Genomic DNA, 18,431 nt, shown 5'->3' with positions numbered 1-18,431 from the left:
AAGAAGCTTAGGACTCCAGTAGCAAACCAACCAAAATAGGAGAAGTCTCCGACAGAGTTACAAGTGCCAACAACTCGGTGGATTTGGCAACCAAAAGTAACTTTGATGGCCATGGAAACCAACAACAATGATGAACAAAATGACCATCAACCAACAAAAGGGGTGAATCAAGTATGGCAAAAGAAAGTGCCAATAGCAATGGAAATGAACACTGCCAAGACACCTAGAAAGGAGAAGACAATGAAAAGGAAAGAAGCCTTGAAGGAGGATGCAACTACTAGCAAAGAAGGGACAACATCTGCTTCGACTCCTATCGAGCTTCCAAACAACACAACTTGTGACGGATCAGAAAGGGATGAGACACCAACCTTGATCCCTCTGCTACAACTTCTACAATATGTTGCGATCTTAGTCACACATCGACGTCAAGCATCACGACAAGAGCCAAAAAGTAAGTAAGGAAAGTGAGTGAGTGCACAAGCCTCGACAGAAAGAGCCCTTGGATTGAATTACTCCAAGACCCTCTTTTCTCGCACAACATACTTGTTTGAACATGCATCGCTGTGATATCATATAGGGCTACACTAAGGCCTTGCACAGGCACTATTTTAACACCCATGCACGCACAGGTAAAAGCTCACATTTGTTGAGCCCTTACTTAGAACAGGTGTGGGGGAAACCCTAAAAAAGCAGGCAAAGCCAAAAATATGTCCCACAGGCAAAAGGTGTCCTGAAACACAAAAACAGGCATAACAAGGGCTTCAAGGATTCTTTTGAAGATCAAAACACACCTAAGGAGGTCTAATAGACATGTAGAACACAGTAGTATCATCAAACAACATCACTCTGAATCAGCTAACAAATCGCGATTCCTTGCTATCAACATAATGGGGGTATTTGACATCATGGCTGTGATGAGCACATCAATTCTAAGCTATGGTTGTGCTTTGGCCCAAAATGAACTTCAAAATCTTGGTCAGGACACTATTTTAGCACAAGTCAGAGCTGCCAACTCCAGCTATGGCCATTCATAGGCCAAATGAGTTTCAAAGTGGCTCAAAGCTTCCAGATAAGCTATAAATAAGTTGCACAAGAGATGTGGAGCTTCAAAGTATAGCATCATTCACAGGACAAGAAATCACGATTTCTTGTCATACACATACATATGCTAACAAAGTGCATTAGAGCATAGTCCAATACCTATCTAAGGCCTAGAGTGTGCAAAAAGCACAAAGAAAGCACTAAAACCCTACTCAAGCATCAATCTGGTGATTTCAGAGTGTACCAGTTCTAAATTTGCTATATGAAGCACTATTTGAGTTTCACTTTGCACAAAAACATACGCAACATGTTGTATAGGCAAGGTACATAACAGGTATGAAGAGAAACTACCCTCTCAAGAGTCAACTAAGAAATCACGATTTCTTGCTGCACACATAGTGATGGGATTTGCAGCTATGAGCATGTAGACCATACCCTAGTGAATCCCTAGAGTCAAGCGGCACCAAAAACGGAGCTTTAAAACTCAAGTTATGATCAATTTTATGCCGAGAACATAAACGCAAAGTCTGGTTCTTAGCTGTTTACTTCAACAAGCTCGAATAAATACCAGGAGAGTTCAAAGTCAATGACTCTACCAGAGGAGATCTCCTACTCAAGCAAATATATCAAATTTGTGTACTTCTAGACACAATCCAAGAAAGTCAAAGTCGCCACCAACCAAAATGTGTTGGTAGGCATAAGAGTCAAGAGTCGGGCAACCAAGCCACCAAATGAGCAAGGCGTCAGTCCCAATGCTTCAAGTCATATCTACTCTGTGAAATAGTTTGCATGTGCTTAAAGTTTACTCAACATACTCATTAGAGAAAATTCCCTCCGTAAAGCAGATACACGTATGCAGCAGCGCCACCAAGTCTCCTTGACAAATGTCCAGGGACGGACATTGAAATAGGTGTGGGGGAGTGTTGTGGGGCAACGGCTACGGCTATGATTATGGATGTGGAATGGAATGGAATAGATAAAAAGAGGTTACAGGAGCAGTTACGGGAACGGAAGCGGGAACCACCATTGCCCACATTGCTGCAGGAACCATTTTTTAAAGCTAAAGGCTTGCCCGCATAATATATTTGTAATTCCCCTCAATTTAATGATTTAAATGGGGCCAAGAGCTTCCAATTTGTACAAGAATTGAACCCACAACCTCATAGCTTAGGTATATAAGTGAAAAAACCCTCTTTTGTAGAAAACCTTTTGTTAATGTGAAGAAGAGAAGAGCACGAGTGTATAGCTTATCCATTGCTAATTGTGAAGGAAGTTCCGGAGCTCGTGGAGCTTGGGCATTGCTTGCCATTGCTTCATTGATCAGTTGTGAGTAATCTATTCATGTTTATCTATTGATTAATGTTCAATTTTGTGCAGATTAAGTTCTCTTTGTTCTCTTGATTAGCAAGCTTAATCAAGGGATTTAGGGACTCATTTGCATTGCTTTTGACTACTAAGTAGCTTAGGAAGCATCTCCTCAATATGCTAAAGACTTTGCTAGATTCAAATCTCAGATTTCTTACCCTGGCGATAAGAAGTCGCGATTTATGTACATTCAAAAATCGGTGATTTGAGTTCATAGTGTTGTTCCCTAGTGCAATGTGTGTATGCTCACTAAGTTTCGCAGCTATTTGTCGATGTTTGCTCATTGAAATAGCTTGTGTGTGCTAGTAGGAAAGTGTGTTGTGTTTACGCTTTACGGCTTGGACTATTGTCATTTGGTAGTGATGATGGTTGTACCATGTTACTCTAGACTCCATAGTGCCTGACAACCACTATGTACGCCTCCATGCACTAATCGGGTCACATCCCTTGTATTGACATATTTATGTTAGTGCGAGAAAGCTATACTCTGACGTCCATCGCGGCGAGCCGCTAACATTGGCAGCGTTGCTGGGGAACTACTTGCTATGGAGCGGATCAAGTTTAAAGCAGCACCACCAATCCAACATGACCAATGTCCAGGGACGGACATTGAAATAGGTGTGGGCGAGTGTTGCAGGGCAACGGCTATAGCTAAAGTTGCAGATGCGGAACGGAATGGAACAAGTGAAGACATGGAAGTCAACGGGAGAATAATGCAGAAAACCGGATTAATTCGGCAACCCATTTTAATTTTCGAAACCCACATTGTAAAAAAAACCGTTTAAATGCTCCAAAAAGCTTTGTAATTATCGAATCATTATGTAATTGGAGCATAGACATCACCCGTGTATTAAAAAAGCTCAAATGTGAGCCCAATGTGAACCCACTTGAGTGCCCAATTGGATATAATTGGGTGGAAGACTGTTTTTTGGGCTAATCTCACTTTACTCAAAACTAGAAGAGCTCAAAGAGAAGAAGCGTGTGATTTTGTGGATCCATGTGAGCTTCCATTGTAATCTTTTCCGCATCTAATGCAAGGCAAGGGTTCCTTGACTCTTTTGTTTAATCATTTGAGGTTTTTATCATTGATTTTCTTCCTCTATTGAGTAGAAAATTAGTGTGTATGCTTGATGGAAAGTGTGTGTGTGTGTGTGAGATTAATCAAAGATTAATGCTATTTTCTCTTGGTTTATGTTTAAGAATGGAGTAGCATTGAGTCATTTGATCATTTGGCATCACTAATTTCATGATTGTGTGAAGATTGTAGAGCTTAACACTCTTTATCTTTATGCTAATGTGTATTAGGCTCAATGTTAATGATTAGATTATGCTCTCATTCTTGTACATTGTTCCAAAGAATGAGCCCACACACCAATGCACATCACATTGTTCCAATTAGCATATGGATTCCCTCTTGTAAGATGTGTGTAAGAGGCGATTAGGTAGCTTAACACATAACTCTTTTAAGGATTGCCGTAGGATTGACAACCCTACGTAGCCTCCATGCACTAGTCGGGTCTCTCCCTGGTATTGACAAATTCTTGTTAGTACTAGTAAGCTATACTATGGACATCCATCGCGGCGAGCCGCTAATAGCGTGCATCCATACCCATAGACATACCCAACCATAAAAATGCCCATTGAAATATTTTTAGAGAGATGCTAGAATTCTAGAGAGCTAAAACACTAGATGTTATTGGCTCTATTTTACGTGAACTTCCCCTTATGTCAATCTTTTTTTTGTCCACATGTAGTTGCCACTAAGTTTGCCTAACAATTTTGACCACAAGTTTCCAATTGTAGTGCTCTGATTGGAGTGAGTCTTGGAGATTATCTTTGGGAGAAGATCCATTGTCCTTGTGAAAAGTGTAAGAAAACTATTTCAAGTTTATGCCAAGTAGTGCTTCAACATGTAGAGGAGAATGGGCTATGGCAAGAGTCCCAACGACCGGTATATTATGACAATGAGGAGGAAATTTCTCACTTTGTGATATGTAAGGGGGAGATGGAGAGACCGTGCCTCACACTACTTAGTTGTTGTTGGTAGACAAGTGAGACTTCTTGAAAGAGTAAGACCACTTGAAAGAATGAGAAAAGAGCAATTAGTCTATAATAAAGCACCGCATGCAAAAATTCCTAATCCATTACCACACAAGGAAGCAGAGGAGCATCATATAGCATCAATGCTAGAAGACATGTTTTTGACCTATCTATATGTAACCCTCGTTCCTATTTTTTCCACTCCGTATCATAATCCCAAATCCCCATAAACTTAAACTAAAAGAAAAGGAAAATATTGTTTCTCATTGTCCCTCTAGAAGCCTCCTACCCAATGAACCATTCCATGAATGTCCTTCCCAAGGTAGTATGAACTACTACAAATAGAGTCAAAAAACGGAAGACAATCTCAAACAAGGGAAAGCAGTATGTAGATTGTTGAATAACCTTGTTGAGGGAGATTCATTTGGCCGTTCCCACCAATTAATTGATAGATTTTAATTCCTTTTTTTTATATTCATACTATTTACTATAATCTAGTTCTCCTAACTAGGCATGAAGTCACATTATTTACTTCTCCAGTTTATCTTACTTCATCAAGTCTTCAAAAACCAATCTCCTCGACCTTTGGACAGTAGCACCTTTACACAATTTCTAGAATTACTAAACTTGATTTTTTAAAAAGGCTTAAAAGTCTACTTTATGTTCCTTTTAGTTTATCAGCCTCGGTGATTGGATGTGTAGGATATGTATATATATATATATATATATATATATACATACATATATATATATATATATGTATATATATTTATACACACACACACACACACACACACACATATAAATATATAAATATAAATATAAATATATATATACATATATGTATATATATATATACATATACATATATGTGTATATATATATATATATATATATACATACATATATACATATATATGTATATATATATACACATACATATATGTATATATATATACACATACATATATGTATATATATATACACACGCGCGCGCACACACACACACACACACACACACACACACACACACACATATATATATACATATATATATATATGAAGAGCGTGGGCGCAAGCGTGAATGCGAGCAAGCAAGCTATGGAGTGCGAGGGAAAGAAGCACACACAGATTAGGTTAGCACTCTACTCTGTATTCACATCTGAAGTAAAATACATGTATATATGTTAGTGATGGGCGCTGGGCGGCCGACCACAAAGTAGGCCATTTACCCAACATTCTCCCACTAAATGGCCAAGATGCCTAAAGGGAGGTTAGTGTACGAAAATATGTACATAAAAGTGAAGCTACCGTAGCTTCACGTAATGCCCATCGACAGCACTGAAACCATTCGCTGGAGAGGCTCTTAGTGAGTGCATCTGCTGTGTTTGCTGTAGTATGAATCTTCACCAGGTCAGTATGCTTCTCTGCCAGGCATTCACATACAAAATGATGTCGCACATCAATGTGTTTCGTTTTAGCATGAAACACTGGATTCTTTGCTAAGGCAATAGCACTCTAACTATCACAGTGAAGAAGTGGTAACTGCACTTTAATGCCAAGGTCTCCCACTAGACGAGCAAGCCAAATTGCTTCTTTGCATGCTTCACTAGCAACAACATATTCTGCTTCAGTGGTAGAAACTGACGTACAATCTTGAAGCACAGATCTCCAAGAAATAGCAGCACCAACAAATGTGTAAATCCATCTTGTAGTGGATCTACGACTATCAACACAACCTGCATAGTCACTGTCAACATATCCATGAATGGATAACTCTCCACGACCATAACAAAGCTGTCTGTCCGCTGTGCCACTCAAGTATCTGAGGATTGATTTTACAGCTTCCCAATGCTTCTTTCCTGGATTGGACATGAATCTGCTGACAACTCCCACTGCATAAGCAATGTTGGGTCTCGTAGCCACCATGGTGTACATGAGACTACCACAAGCTGAAGCATATGGAACCTTAGCCATCACGGCTTTGTCCTCATCAGATTTAGGGCAATCATCTTTACTGAGTTTCAAGTAAGCAGGAAACGGAGTACTGACTGACCTCCCACTCTGCATATTGAAACGCTCAAGCACTTTGTGCATGTACTCTTCTTGAGATAGGTATAACAACCCTTTCTTGCGATCTCTAGTAACGCGCATACCCAGTCGCGCATACCCAGTATATGATGAGCATCACCCAAATATTTCATGTCAAACCAACTTGATAGCTTGTGCTTAAGGTCAGCAATGTCCTTCTTTGAATGACCAGCTATAAGCATGTCATCCACATAAAGAATAAGCATAATTAGCTATCCATCTCTCGGCTTCTTCACATAGAGACAAGGATCCTCATGACTTCTGTTAAACCCCTGAGAACGCATAAAAGTATCAAACTTATGATACCATTGCCTGGGTGCCTGCTTTAAGCCATATAGACTTTTGCGCAATCTGCACACCAAATGTTCCTTGTCGGGCTTCTCAAACCCTTCTGGTTGAGCCATGTAGATCTCTTCATCGAGATCATCGTGTAAGAAAGTTGTCTTTACATCCATCTACGCTAATTCAAGATTCCTTGTAGCAACAAGACCAAGCATGACATGTAAGGTCATCATCTTGACAATAGGTGAAAAGATTTCCTTGAAATCTATGCCATACTCTTGCTTAAAGCCTTTAGCTACCAATCTTGGCTTGTACTTAGGCGTAGCAGTAGGGGACGTAAACTTCTTTTTGAAGACCCATTTACATGGTAACACTTTCTTATCTTTTGGCAACGGAACAAGTTCCCAAGTTTTGTTCTGTTCAATGCTAGATATTTCACAAGCTCCACTGAGACTTATCACCCGCTAGCATAGCCTCTTTGTAACAAGATGGCTCACCACTATCTGTCAGCAACACAAAATCAATGCCAGGAACAAAGCGCTCTGGCAGATGTGAGATCCTCTCTGATCTTCTTGGCTGACTACTAGTGCTAGGCTGCTCAATAGCACTTTCAAGTGGAGCATTAACTTGTGGAATGTTAGGCATAGGAGGCAAGACGTCACTGAATGTAACTTTGCGATATGCAACCTCCTTCTGTGACTGTTTATGCATCTTAGTCTCCTTGAAAACAACATCACTGCTACGGATTATTGTTTGACTCTTTGGATCCCATAGACGGTAGCCAAACTGACCATCTAGTCCATAGCCAATAAAGATGCATTTTTGAAACTTTGGATCAAGCTTAGCATGAATCTCCTTAGGAACATGTGCGTAAGCCTCACAGCCAAAAGTCCTAAGTCTGTGATAAGAGACTGGGTGTCCCGACCATAACTCCTCAGGCACTTTGAAATACAATGTAGCATTCGGAGTTCTATTGATCAAGTAAACAGCTGTCATCAAGGCTTCGGCCCAAAATGATTGAGATAAACGAGATTGTGACAGCATAGGCATTAGCCTTTCCTGGATCGTACGATTCATATGCTCTGCAACACCATTTTGGGCATGTGTATATGGAGCTGTGAACTCCCTTTTGATACCCTTTTCTGCACAAAAGTCTGCAAATTCTTTGGAGATGTACTCGCCACCATTATTTGACCTCAAAGCTTTTACTGTCTTGCTAGATTGGTTTTCCACACTCGACAAGAATCATTGGAAACAGGAAAATGTCTGATCCTTAGACTTTATGGCATACACCCAAACTTTACATGTAGCATCATCGATGAAAGTAACAAAGTACTGTGCGCCACCAAGAGACCTCGTCGGCATGGGGCCACACACGTCACTATGAACCAGATCTAAAGGCTATCTTTCTTTGTCAAAAGAGATATTTGTTGACATGCGTGTTTGTTTGCCATACATGCAATGCTCACAAAACATAAAATCAAAAAAGCATAAATCAGGTAAGTAACCCGAACGAGAAAGAGTTTCCATTGCTTTTCTGGACATCTCGTGGGCGGGCCCCGGGGAGTTTCTCCCGCCCGCAGTCCTGGGTGCTCCTCATTTTGCGCACGGGCGTTTGGTGTGAACACCCTAAGCCTGGGCCTAAGGTTTAGAGAATTCTCCAATTGTGGTTTTAGGTTTACCAAAGTGTGTCCCTTGCAATCCAACAGTGTGTGTCGATGGCTATGGCGATGGCAGCTGCTCCCCTCTCCTCTGCTGCTTCTGCTGCTGCTTCTTCTTCTTCGTCGTCGTCGTCCCTCTGCTCTCGTGCCTCCTTCCGCACCACCACCCTCTCTTCCTCCCCTGCTCCTTCCTCCTCCTCTCCCCCCCCCCTCCTCCATGCCTCCAGCTTCAGTCGCCCTCGCCGTTCCCTCCGCCCCGAACCCCTCATCATCCCCGTCTCCCCCGACGATTCTTCCCGTGACCTCCCCCTTGGCTTCCCCCCTCATCACCTCAGCGTACGTTATCCCTGGTTTTGTCCCACAGTTGCTTCCCTTCTTCGATTCTCCTTTGTTTCTGCCCCTTCTCGTACATTTCCATCCGAACGCTTGCCCGTTTGCGGGTACTTTGGAATCGCTCGTTGTAATCCCTTCGTTAAATTGCTCCCCTGCTCTCGTCAAAGCCGTTCTCCAGAGCCCCGAATCATTGGCTCGCGCGATGAACGATTGGCGTCTTGCAAGCACATCCGCTGGTGCGCTTCCCTCTTGAATGGTGCAAGAGGCAGAGGATTCTCCACGCAGAGTCTTGAGGGAACAACCGCGGGTGAGGTCATTGCGGCCTTACAGTCGCACGTTAATGACGGGGGAAAACCCCTGCTCTCAATCCTGACGAAATTCTTGCGTGAAGAAAGAGCGCGAGAAGAATGTTCTTCTGTGCCAGCTGCTCGAGGAGAAGGCGGAGAAAGAGAGAGAGAAGAATGTTCTTCTGTGCCAGCTGCTCGAGAATGAAAGGGAGTTAAGGGCCCAAGGGCGTGTCGACCTCCTGAGGGCACGGGGCCTCAATGACACCCGGGGCCTCTTCGAATCTTGCAGGAAAGTCCAACATTACATCACGGCTGAAGGGGCTGCTTTATGGGAAGCCATCCTCAAGGCGAATCCCGGCTTGGCAGCATGCATCCAGAAGTGCACGAACGTGCTAGCTAGTGATGTGGCAAAGCAGGCATTGAATTGCTACAATGTCTTCTCCATTTTGTCCCAGCAAGTCCATGCTGGGAAGAGCTTGGCAGATCTCCAGGTGGCCCGGGGGGGAACCATAAAGTTTGAGAGAGGGCCTCTCTCCCCGGAGCAGGTTCAAGTACTCTTGTGCATTGGAGCGGCCGCTTGCCGGCCGCTCCAATGCACAAGAGTACTTGAACCTGCTCCGGGGAGAGAGGCCCTCTCTCAAACTTTATGGTGGCGCTTGATGAAAATACGGAATGACAAACCAGGTTAGCCCTTTTCTGTGCTTAAAGAATGGGAGAGTGAATGCTTTCTGTAGGCTATGAAGTTGAATTTATCAAATTTTGGCTTGCTTGATGTGGTTTTAAAAAATCCAACTTCAAGTCTGCACAATTATGTTGTATGGTTCATCCATCTAGGAGAGCAAATAATCACTAAGTCCAAGACCTTACCACTAGACCAATTTCAAGGGACACAGTCAAAAGTCAAATTGAACATATATAAATACTTGTAGACCATTTGCAACCCGCTCCTCGGGCACACCATGATTGAGAGCTTTTCGTGAAAGCTGAAGGATGGCTTCAACTTCTGTAACCAGCTATGAGAGCCTTGTGTTGTTGCAAGGCTTAGGGATACTATGTGATTTGCATGAAACACACCCCCTCCTATCCCCCTCCCCTCGACGGTCATGTTGCACGCTGCAAGTCTGACTATGTTGTGCCTTCTTGAGTCCTCTCATGATTCAAGTATGATTATGCTGTGTCACGAGGTGTATAGCATTGATGTTGCATCTTTGAGATTCACTATGGTCTCGCACACGAAAGTGTTTGATTTTGCCTCATTGCTTTATGCTCACACTACTTGCATGGGTGTCTCGCACAGCCATTACAGTGGGATGATGATGATCTCTTGCGTAATCGCCTGCGTACGTCTTTTCTTCATTTGCAAGGTTTAGGGATACTATGTGATTTTCTCTCCTAAACTTCTCAAGTTCCTCGGGAGAGAGACGATTTTCACCTTGATAGATGCCCTTGTTCTTCACTTGATTTGAACTTTTGAAGAAGCTTGGCGCATTGGAATTTCTTCCCTTTCCATCCTTGCATTCTTTGCTTTCATTGGCCCAATAGTTCCTCATATCACTTTGTTGGAAGTTGATTCTTGAGGCAACTATCGCATGATGGATAACCTTCGACGAAATGGATTTGGGCATTTGAGCATTGATATACTCACTCATCTCTTCTGGCAAGCCTGCACAGAATTGTTGCTTTTGCTCAATAAATTTTATTCTTTTATAGATAGTGGCTTTGAGATGTAAGTCCCAAAACATGTCTACATACTTTTGAATAGACTCATTGGGAGCCATCTTCAAGCTTCGCCAGGCAGTGAATACTTTATCTTCAGCATTAGTAGCTAAGAATTGCTTCATGATGGCAATTCTCATAGCTTCGCAAGTCTTAGGGGCTTCTCCATTTGAGCGTAATCTCGCCCACCATTGACGTGCCAACTTTTGGAAATGCATGGAGACATGACGTAACTTAGAGGACTCAATGAAGCCCTCATCTCCAAAGGCAGCGTCAAATTGTTGTATGAAAGCTAAAACTTTTTCAGTGGCCCCAAAAGCACCATCATAAGTTAAGAAGGTAATATTCTTACCTCCTCCTTTGAACTTCTTGAGCTTATTGGAGCATTTCCAAGCAGCATGAATCCTTTTATGTCCTCTCTTTGGTAGCTCACCAATGGAGCTAGAGGAATGGCTGCTGCTTTCATCTGAAGATGAAAGCAGCAGCCATGTCATCTCCATCGTCCAAAGATGATGGAGACGAAGAGGAAAGAAAAGATGGTGACCTCTTCTTTCTCTTCCTTTGTCTCCTAGCCTTTCCTTCTCGATGAGAAGAAGAAGACCTTCTTCTTTTTGGAGGAGTAGGAGACTTCTTCAATCGGTGTCGTCTAGGAGCTACTTCTTTATCATCACTGGGAGAAGAAGCATCACTGCTATCCTCCAATAGAGCTTCATTTTGTTGCACATTCTCTTGCCTCACTTGGGAGTCTTCATTGCCTCTTTGCTCATGAGGTAGAGAATGGCCTAATTCTCTCTCCACCGTAGGGATTTCTATTTTGGAGGTCTCACCAAGAGCCCTCTTAGAAATTCCCTCTTTGGAAAAGAGAACTCATGTTGTTGGTTGCAATTTGAGCTTGCAACTCGGCATGAAGAGTGGGATTGCTCATCACCTCTTTAAACCTACTCAAAAGATAGCCAACAAATTGTTTACCATCATCCATGGCACTATCTTGTGCCATATCAAAACCACTATCAACAATTTGCTTTCCTTGATTACTATGAGATATTGTGTACACAATTTTCTAGTGTGTGTGTAGATTCTCAAATCACTTCCTTCTCTAAAGCTCTCGTAGGACTTCTCTTCTTAAACAAGGAGAGAATAGCCTCAAGCTCTGATACCAATGTCAGAGTATAGCATTTATTCCTTCTATTTGCAGCGAATTTAATGTGAAAGAAGAGAGAAGAGAACTCTCTAATCACACTACTAGAGAAGGAGAGAATAGCATTGAAAAGAAAGAGAACATAGTTGCAAATTATCATTGTGTAGATAGCAAATAATACTTATAATCACACACTGCAACACCATAATCATATGCATGCACAATTCATAATTCAAGCACACAATCCATGAATCAAACACTCAAAAGAACACCATTGAGGACTAGATTCACTTGGAGCCGGTCCCCCCTCCAAAGAAGCTTTGCATTATCTCTTCTTCCAAAAGGAAGAGATCATTACAATGCACTTTTGTACCTTCACCAAAACATTAGCAACATGGATATGGAAAATCACATGTGCTAGCTTGGGACCTTGTGCTACGTTTTCCTCTTCTCAAAGTTTCAATGGCTACTGGAGCCACGAATCCTTATGGAGAAAAGGAGAGGATTGATGAGGCTTGGGCTTGGAACATGAGCTGAAAGTGTTCCCATATACCAGTACTTAGCTATGCTTGGTTGCACATTAACATAAGCTTATAGTTTGCATCAGAGTACTTAAGCTTGAGAGCTTGTTGAGAGCTTTCACTTGTACTTTTCCACACTCAATTAAGCCTGAAAAATGAGCAAGATATCCTCCCTCTTTAAAGATTTCGATTTGAGGAGGTTAAGCTGGAAAGCCATTTTTAGCATCCACATGCCCTAGAGAGAGGTAGAGGCTACGTGTCAGGTGGGGGAAGTTGCGTGCCAATTTCTTGGACTCCCATTGGTGGAATTGAATCCAACTTGGACCATGAGGTGCCCCCTTTCCACTTTTGCTAATTCTTATCCATGAGCCCCTTTTGGACGCCGCCCGTAAGCCGTAATTTAGCCTTTTAGGCCCTTCAAAACCCCGTTTTTGCTTCGTAAAATCCTGGCAGGATCTTAGGAAAATCTTTCATGCACTTTTGAAGTGGAATTCACTTTTTGGCACTTCTCTTGCCTTGAATCCACTTTCATAAATGTCATTTGTCCATCTAAGGGTGCTTTCATATGCTTTTTCCCATCTCAAATAGTCCTTTCTAGAGAGAGAAAATCTTGATAAACCTTTTTTGGTGTAACCTTTGTACAATTCTTTGGAGGCATAATGAAGCATGCTAATAAGCCATTGTGCTTCATTGGAATCACTTACAGAGATTCCCCTTTTCATAGATTATACCTTCATTGTGTCCTTTTCATTTTGACTAAGGCATAATCATTAACATATAATTCCCAACTCTTTTTCCTGGCATCTTCCCCTCTTAAATGGCCAGTTTAAGATGAGGAAAATCATTCTGGAAAGTCAGAAAATTATGACACTATTGGTTGAGATTTTATACTGTCCAATGAGAACCCTTTATACATAAAGCAAGTGTGTGAGCATTATGACATGTGTAAACTTACTATATTGGTAAACTTCCCATGCCTAGAGAGAGAATAAAGTATTTTTATGTTCATTGGTTCAAGTGGCCAATGAAAGCTCTTGGCACAATTAAGGCTAGAGTGTGAGCATTGTGACATGTGTCCACTTTCTTTATTTGGACAATGTGATCTTTTTTCCCAAAGCTAATCTTTCAAATCCTCTTGGTTGGAGAGAAGAAAATAGAATGGTTGATTGTTATTGGCTAGAAAAGGGTCTAGACAATGAGAGCGATTCTCTTTATGAGGCAAGGCAGTGAGGATCACGACATGTGTCCTGGAGTTTTCCTAGAACCTTAGAGGTTTCATTAATGTATTTATATCCTTAGTAACAAAAGCTTTAATTCTTATTGGCTCGTAAAATTAGCTAGCCAATGGTTATGTACTATAGTTATAACAGGTGGTGTAGCATTGTGACAAGTGTTCAAAGGGTTGAGGCATACCTTAGAGCTACCTTAGATATTAGAGATAAGTGTGATTTAACTCAATAGTCAAACTTGCTATTTTTGGTTAAGAGGTTGTTCCCATGCGAGGTACACTTCAGCCTTTAAACCTAAATGAATCATCCTAGTAAAGGTATATGAACTACGTCTCTTATGCATTGTGGCTAGCACTACCTTAGCCTAAAGGTCATAGATCTAGATCCCAAATGCCATCCTTTTAGCTTATGCTTAAATCAACTCAAATGTCTTTTTAGTGGTGACACTAATTTTTATTACCTTGATGAACCTTCTTTGGTGTAACTTTTGTACAGTGGCATAATGAAGCATGCTATTAAGCCATTGTGCTTCATTGGAATCCTTACAGAGATTCCCCTTTTTTTAAAATATAGATTATACCTTCATTGTGTCTTCTTCATTTTGACTAAGGTATAATCATTAGCATATAATCATCAACTCTTTTTCCTGGCATCTTCACCTCTTAAGTGGCCAGCTTAAGATAAGGAAAATCATTTAAGAAAGTCGAAAATTATGACATTACCTCTCTCTTGAAAGTCATAGTCGTCCTCGACTATGGTGTAGCGAGATAAGCCATTACTAAGTCCATTTTCCTTTTGGGTAGAGGATCCCTTTTAGCCCCTAGACATCCTTCCAGAGTGGGTGACTAGTTTACTTGGCACTTGAGAGCTGAGTGGCTGCCGCAAGTATGTCTTTCATATGGCCACATGTCATCATTCCAAAGTAGAGGGCAAGTCCAAAGTGGGTGACTAGTCCACTTGGCATTTGAGAGCCGACCGTCTGCCGCACGTATGTCTTTTATATAGCCACATGTCATCCTTCTAGAGTAGAGGGCAAGTCTACTTGGAACTTGGGAGAAACTTTCTGCCTCAAGTATGACTCATAGTATGCATACACATTTAAAACAATTCAAACATAAAAGAGTTAGAACATTTGTTCATTATAAAATGACATTCATGTACATGCTTTCTTACTCTAAAGAGTCATTGTAAGCCTTAACAAGGGTTAAACTATCCTTCAATTGGATCCCTTGCAATTCACCTAGCATATTCAAAAGGATAATTTTCAAATTTAACAAGATACCTTCTAATAATCTTACCATTCCTTAGGATCTTGTCTTCATGTCATAAGATGCTTTCCGGTTGAAGGATTTCTTCTTGACCTTCGGATTCTGGAGGGCCTTCTTCAATAGGCTCACTTGGGGGTAGTCCTTTGTAAGCTTTCAATAGGCTTACATGAAAAGCATTGTGTATAAGCCATTTTTTGGGTAACTTAAGTTTATAAGCCATCTCATTTATGGGCTTAAGAACTTGAAAAGGGCCATAATAGCTTTTAGCCAACTTTGCATAATACTTTTGTTGGCCCGTAGGTTGCCTTTTACCCGACGTAAACCTTAGACGAGCCTTTGGGAATTTAAGTAACACCCAATCACGTTCTTTGAAGGTCAAAGCTCTTCTATGCTTATTTGCAGCAACCTTTTTCCTTTCTTATGCAATGGATATAGCTTGCTTGATCTTTTGGAAGGAGTCCTTCAAATCACGACTATATTCATCTGCTGCAAAGATCTTATCATGTGCCTTTAATATCAATGGGCATTTTGGTCTACCTTCTATCACCTCGAAAGGTGTCTTACCTGTAGAGGTATGTATAGTGTTATTATAAGCATGTTCTACTAAAGGTAGATACCTTTCCCATTGATCTTTTTGATCTACATCCGTAACATAGGCTTTTAGTAGATCAAGTATCGTTGAATTAGCAATTTCACTTTGGCCATCCGTTTGAGGATGATATGCTGAAGAGAAATTGAGTCTAGTGCCAAGATTTTCAAATAGACACTTCCAAAAATTACTGGTCATTCTAGGGTCTCTATCTAACACTATTGAAGTAGGTAAGCCATGATACTTAAACACTTGTGATATGAAGAGGGTTGCCATATGATGTGCCTTAATAGTCTTTTTGACAGGTATAAAATGAGCTTGTTTACTAAACCTGTCTACTATTGTCCAAATTCCTGTGTTACCATGGATAGACTTAGGTAATCCAAAGATAAAATCCATGGATATACTCTCCCATGGTGAATTTGGAATAGGCAAAGGCTGTTGTAAGCCTGCTTGTTTCCCTCTATCATACTTTGTCTTTTGGCATACAATGCATTTTGACACATACTCATTTATGTCCATTTTCATTGTAGGCCAATAAAAGTATGTTTCCATGGCTTTTAAGGTAGCTTGAATCCCTCTATGCCCAGCATAAGGTGGAGCATGAGATTCGTACATTGTCTTTTCTCTAAGAGCTCTAGTTACACATAGCCTATTGCCATAGAGAAGATAACCATCTTCAAGCACATATGGTTCTTCTTTCTTCCCTAGAGCAATGGCAGACATGACATCTCTAAAATCAGAATCAGTAGCATACTCCTCTATCATTGACGATAGATCATTGTGAGTGGCTATTTATACTGCATTAACTTGGGGTCTCCTAGAGAGGGCATCGGCCACTAGATTGTGTTTCCCAAGGATGTGAGCAATATGAAAATTAAATTGTGATAGGAAGTTTGCCCACCTCATTTGTTTATCTGAAAGTTTGGTTTGGGTTATAAAATACTTTGATGGTCAATCCTAAGAATAAAGGGTGTACCCAAAAGATAGTGTTTTCAGGACTCTAAAGCATGCAAAACAGTTAAGAGTTCTTTTTCATAAATGCCTAAAGTCTTTTCCTCATTGTGCAACCTTCTACTTTCAAAAGCTTCCTTTTCATTTGAGGTCCATACATACTTAATGTTTTTCTTTGTTAAGTCATGTAATGAACCAGTTATAAAAGAAAATTTGTCTATAAAACGCCTATAATATGCACACATTCCAATGAAACTTCTTAATTCATGGCATCAATGCCACATAGCTAATTAACCCCTACTTTCTCAAGTTAAGTCCACCTTCAACCAAGTTTTATCCCTCAACCCTAGCTTATGCAAAATAGATCTAATGAGTGAGCTTTTGAAAAAATATAGGAGGCCGAAAGGCATCGAGAGCTAGAAGTAAAGTTTCAAAGTCTTCAGTTGTCATCCTCAAAAGAAATAGAGTCACTAAAAAAGGAGATTATTGACCGCATTGCTGAGCTGGCAAACCAAAAGACCGAGATGGAAGCACAATTTGATAAATTCATTAAGAAGGCGGACAATTATTCCACCTTGTGACACTCGGCACACAACATATGAATTTATGTTAAATGGGGTGATTGTTTGTTGTTACAGAGCATGGTATGAGATGCATGGTATACCAAAGACATCCTTTTACCGTTACAAGGAAAATTTTGAGTCCGGTGTGTGTCAATATCTGCATGGAAACACAAGGGTATTGAGCAGAGGCCTACAACATACTAGTGAGGCAAGAGCACTACTTGATGAATTTGTGAACATGAAGTCCGAGCCTGTGCCACACAAAATTAGAACAATGCTAGATGGCTCAAGGGAAACCAGGTTGTCGATTCCATCAATATTCAAACAAGTTGACATTTTAAAGGAAATCAATGCAACACTTGAGTAGTTGGGACATGAGAAGAGGGTATCAAAGTCATCGTTTAATAGAATTTGGAATAAAGAGTACCTACAAGTGTCCCTAACAAAGGCAAGTGAGTTCTCCAAGTGCACCTTTTGTAGTGGTCTCAAGGCAAAACTAGAAGCCAAAGACTTTACTAGCACTATGGTGCAGAACTCCGCTCTACAATGGCATTGCTACCGAGGATGACCGCCTAAATTAGTTGAGTAACGTACGTGTTGCTTGCCGCCGCTATCATTAAGCTCCAATCAATTGCTTGCCCACTATCATTAAGCTCCAATCGGTTGCAAAACCATTGGATAGAAGTAGCTTAAGTGAGAGCATTAGGTGTGTGATCCTAAGTGCTCCTCTAAATTAGAGGTTACAAGAAGTAGCTTTAGGCAAAAACCACCCATTGAACGGTTGAGCATCTATCGCATTCCTTCTATTTCATTTCATGCTTATGATCATTTCTTTCATGTTTTCTTTGATGCTTTATGTTATTTCAATCTTTTTGCTATTTCATGTTTATGTTCATTTCATGCATTGTGTCATGCTTTCTATTTCCTTCTTATTGTAATATGCTAGTGTGCATTGCATAGTATTGTACACTAAGCATACATTAACCCTTGCTAAGAATCATTAACCTTTCACTAATTGAAAGATCCACACTCTTATGTGAGGAGGCTATAAGCTAAGGACCTCACCCTTGAGGTTGGCACACGTGTACGGTAGGTGAAAATATTTCCAATTCATTGATAAGATGCTTGTGTATTTCATTGCAATGTTAGTGAAAAGGGGGTTGTACATAAATATGAATAAACCTACACTTGCACATAAATCTACACACAAGGTAGCAATTGCACACATTCTACACATACACTCAAAGGCTACACCTGCACACATATCTACACCTACAAACATAAAGGCTTGCACATCAATCTACACATTTGCACCTACACACATAAAGGCTACACATAAATCTGCACATTTGC

The 18,431-nt window shown here is 40.9% G+C and overlaps 1 pseudogene; it reads left to right on the top strand.

Moving 5' to 3' along the window:
• Window positions 1–8,529: 8,529 nt before the first annotated feature.
• On the top strand, window positions 8,530–9,789 carry LOC147888189 (uncharacterized; annotated as a pseudogene).
• Window positions 9,790–18,431: the final 8,642 nt, after the last annotated feature.

This window comes from Dipteris shenzhenensis, chromosome 22 (genome assembly GCF_047967505.1).
Source record: "Dipteris shenzhenensis isolate YYH24624 ecotype China chromosome 22, Dip_SZ_1.0, whole genome shotgun sequence".
Classification (NCBI taxonomy): Eukaryota; Viridiplantae; Streptophyta; class Polypodiopsida; order Gleicheniales; family Dipteridaceae; genus Dipteris; species Dipteris shenzhenensis.
Note: the sequence above shows the minus strand (reverse complement) of the source record. Positions and strands in the feature narration are given on the sequence as shown.